Source organism: Artibeus jamaicensis, unplaced genomic scaffold, assembly GCF_021234435.1.
Source record: "Artibeus jamaicensis isolate MK-2021 breed Jamaican fruit bat unplaced genomic scaffold, CSHL_Jam_final contig_477, whole genome shotgun sequence".
In the NCBI taxonomy this organism is placed as follows: domain Eukaryota; kingdom Metazoa; phylum Chordata; class Mammalia; order Chiroptera; family Phyllostomidae; genus Artibeus; species Artibeus jamaicensis.
Genome location: NW_026521854.1, coordinates 3,009,976 through 3,014,528, shown reverse-complemented (window position 1 = coordinate 3,014,528; position 4,553 = coordinate 3,009,976).

The following is a 4,553-nucleotide window of genomic DNA, read 5'->3' as shown; positions in this document are numbered from 1 at the left end:
AATCAAGGCTGAATTTAGGGTGAGGTGACAGTCAGCCCTATAAATTAGAGGGCAGGCTTCAGCGGTCTTGTAATGTTGTGAGGGGAATTAAAGATTGTGTCTGCGAGGGCATCGTAGGGTAGAGAAAAGAAGGGTTTTGAGGGTAAGTGTGAACATACACTGTCCCCTCTGGGACGGAGCATGTTGCTTGTGGCATGTAATTCTGTACGTACGACTATGTGCTTCCCAGAGCAATCCAGTCTTTTGCCCCCGCTAAATCCCTGCATTTCTGTTTCTGGCCACAAGGTGGCATCTGATTTTCATGAATACACAGTTCACATCATCTCTCACTTGGCAAAATGGAGACCTTTGTCAGTCAGCCTCGGGACACTTACTGTATCAGAATTCTTTTTCAAATGGAAACGTTTCTAAAAGAACTTGCATTAACTTGTGTTCGTCTAGGAGCCTTGAACTAAACCTTTTGTATCTGATAAGTCATCAAGTCATGCTCGTCTTTTTTAATTTTTAAATTGATCATTGGGTTAAGTATCCTTCCGAGTTTGGGAATTTCCCCATGTATCTCTTTGCCTTACAGCCAAGAGTGGAGGCATAAACTATTTTGACACATTCTCATGCTATTTTGCTGGGGTGGGGGGCGCTGCAAAGAGCCTTCCTCACTGGTCTGGCTGTCGGGCTGCGTCTATGCCAGGTATAAGCTGGAAGTAACATTGCAGGAAAACTGTTGTTGCCAGCAGAGTCTCCAGTCCACAAGGGAAGGGTCAACTCTGACAGGCTCACCCCAGTGCCCCCTGCACCCTGCACAGTGCCGGCCCTGGTCAACATGGAAGAGAGAAATAGGTAGGGAACACGTGGGTGGAGGGGCCCTCACAGGTGTGAGTGGGTTGGAGAAAGCCCCATGGGGAGCGTGCGGCAAACTGGAGGGCAGTGCTCTGAGTGGGTGGGCAGTGGGGGCAGGCAGAGGGCCCGGGAGGGGAGTCGCAGGCCTGGCCTGGCATAGCCAGGTCTCTGCCACCTGACCGCACTGTAAAAGTGCCAAATGCAAGACACTGTCACCTGTGGGGGACACCAGAGGAGACACCCTATGTCTCTGCAAATGCTCAGTCAGGACGGCCTGGGACATGTACCCTTGCATGGTGTGAAACCTGAGCTGGGTGCTCCAGAGAAGGAGCTGGCCGGTCACCGGGCTGGCTGCAGGGGCAGGGAGCCCCTGGGCCAGGCCTGCCAACGTCACCGCTGACACTTGAGTAGCTTCTTCCATCTACCGACCCCTTTGCAGACAGTGTCATACGTCATGCTCAGGCTACCCCTGTGAGGTCGGCAACCTCTGTCACAGGTTGTGGGGGTTGAGGCCCAGAGATCTGAAATGACCACTGTGGCCCTCTGGTCTGATGCTGCTGTTGAAGGATGGGCAGAAGGAACGTCAGCAAAGGGCCTAACGGACAAAAATGCAACTTCCTCGCTCACAGTTCTTACATTATCACAGCCTGAAGATGGGGACAGGCACAGCCGTAGCCTTGGTGAACAAGGGAAGACAACTAACTGTCTTTCTTGTATTATTTCCTTACCTGATGACTGTGTCCTATAAATGGTCTGAAGGTTTTCCTTTGAGTGAGAGCCTGGGGGTAAGGGGTGGATAACCTGCCATCCAGTTAAAAGAGCAAAGAGCAAAGAGCAGACGACCTCGAGATTTGGGTTGAGATCATGCTCCTCAGCAGGCGGAGCCATTGGCCTTGTTTCCCTCCTCCTCATGGACCCCTGCACCCAAGGAGCTTCCCGTCCAGTTGTGTGGGGACATCACACGTGTGCTCATGGCCGCAGGCCCTGTGACCTGTGTGCGTTTCACCAAAGAAGCAGCCCTTTGCTGCCTCAGGGCTTTCTCTGGATCCGGTGTGGCCAGAACACACAAAAGTGTGTGGGGGGAGTTAAAGCCCCCAAGGGCCACCCTAAGCGGCGGGGGCAGGACTACATGCTGGATGGCCCAGCTCCCCCGTCCGTTGGGGCACTGCCCAGCACTGTTCCGTATGGCTCCTCAGAGGGTGCCCGAGGGTTTGGGGCCCATCCCTGTCTCTTCCTCAGGGCAGGAGGTGACACAGGGGGTGATGCTGGAGGAGAACCTCAGGGTGGGTGGCTCCCGTCCCTTTGGAGAGGCTCGTCCTCTGGCCAACCCCATCCTGGCCTCCGAGTGGTCAGCTCCAGAGCATGTCCAGTGGGTGGAGCAGCTGCAGTTCCAAGCAGGCCTGATGGGGGATGTGGGTAAATGTAGCATTTTTGACTTGATGTGGGAGTGGGACTCAGGGACTCAGGCCTGTACGGTTGTCCGATGGTTCTGCTTCTGTGGCTGGAGCTTTCGTGAGTCCTCAGGGCTGAGCCTGGCTTGGCATGCCAGGCGGGGCAGGGTCTGGGGCTGCCTCGCAGGTCTGCGGACCTGTGACTCTCCTTCAACAGCTCGCTCAGGTAGCTTCGGGAGATCTCGGGGGAGAGCGGGGAAGGGATTGGACTGGGTTCTGGGGACTCTTTCTTATTAGTGGACACTCTTTCCCTTGTCAATAATAAGGTAATTAACCATTTAAATTTGATTCACAGTTAACTTTAAACATTAAGCTACATATGTGTATATATACATAAACATTTTTATTTAGCAGTATTACTGGATCCTTTCCAGTTGAAGTGAGAACCTTGGAGTAAGAAAATAAACTCTAGGTGTATTTGGGCAACATAAAAGGGCATTTGTATCACAATCTGACCATTTCTTATTTCCTAACTTCATGCTTTCTAAAGTCTGTCTTCCCGTCACGTTGAGTTGAGGTGCTGCCTTCTGCAGCGGTGGGAATGCCGGGTGCAGCTGGGAGGTTAGCAGAAGCAGCTGTGCCACAGAAAGAAGAGGGAATTCTCTGTCGAGAGCTTGGAGCTCCCCAAGATGGTTTTGAAATCCATCAGATAAGTTCAAGTCATACCTCCCAGAATCACTGCTGTAAGGCACAGGTGATTTCAGGAACCAGGAGAGTGACAACTGCCTGGTTCAGCAGACGAAAGTCCCCACCATGTACCAAGAAGGATTTGATAGCTCGGAAAGCAGGCAAGTGCATAGGTGTGCATGTGTGTTTATGGGCATGTGTGCATGTATGCGTGTGATGGGAGATGAAAGGAGACCGCGATTTGTAGAAGGGGCCTGCTTTCCGGGGAACTCTCCCGGACATTTATTATGCTCCGTGACTGCTAACAGTGAGATTTGCACCCATTGTTTTTTCAGGAAGTTATTGCGCAAAAGAGGAACACCTTCCTAGGAGGGGCAAAGGCAGAGTTGCCTGCAGTTTTTCTGGAAGATTTTGTTTCTGTGACCTGAAACACAGCTTGGGACAGCGAGGACTGAGGAAATGTGACCAGGATGCAAGCCCCGGCAAGCAGAGCACCTGAGCTAACCGTGGGGCTAGGAGGCAGCCAGAACATGGCACTCTGACTTACCTGGGTCGTTGAGCAGGTGTCATCTCCGACATACCTCACTGAGCAGCAGGCTGAGACAAAGGCGACTTCCTCCTTCGCATGGCATTGTTGTTTGCCCTTGACATCAGGGAGCTCTGAGGCGGGCAGGGTGGGAGGAGGCCTGTGGCTCAGCTGGGCTTGGCCCCAGGGACCTTTAGCTGCCAGCACAGCCTAACAAGAGGCATGTCCTTGTGTACTGGGGTTTCCCCATCTCCAGCTCCCAGTGTCCCCCTCACTGACTCAGAGAACTTGGGGTTCCCCAGTGGCAGGTGCTGGGGAACCCTGGCTGCCCAGGAGCACTCTGACTCTTCCTCTTCCAGTCGAGGTGCTGGGGAGGCTGTGAGAACAACTCTCCCTGCCTACTCTAGGTCAGAGCTGTCAACAAACAAACAAACAAACAAACCAACCCAAAAGAATGTCCTGAAAAATCATCAGAGTTGCATATTCCCTTCACTGTAGACGATGATGAAATTCAACACTCCAGGTTACATAAATAGTAGCAAGTGTCCGATGTATTAACCAAGATTATGTTGCAAAAATAAATCACAGTAATATTCTTTGTAAAAGCAAGCTCTTGCTGAATTTTAAAATATTTAATTTTAAGAGAATCCAACTTCCATTCAGTTTTTAGGAATATATACAGTGACTTAAGGGACGGACTTGTCATACTGAGGAAACTAACAGACTGCTAAAGTTTTTAAAATGTGTAGATTAACATAAAGAATAATGAGTTTTTGGCATTCAGTTCTGAGTTTTGAGAAATGCGAAGGCACGCGAGCATCATCGCGATCAAGGTACGAGGTGGTTCCATCCCTCCCTGTGGCCCCCTGTGCCGCCCTTGAGGAACCAGCTTCTCCCTCCTCCCCAGCCGTTGGCACACTGCTCTCCACCTCTGTGGTCACGGCCTTTTGAGAATGGCATGTACATTGTAGACTATTGTCTTGTATGGATGCACCACAAATTGTTTATCCATTCATCAGTCAAAGGCCATTTACATTGCTTCTAGCTTCTGGGGATTATGAATAAAGATGCTCTAAACATCTGCACACAAGTTCTTGTGTGAACATACGGTC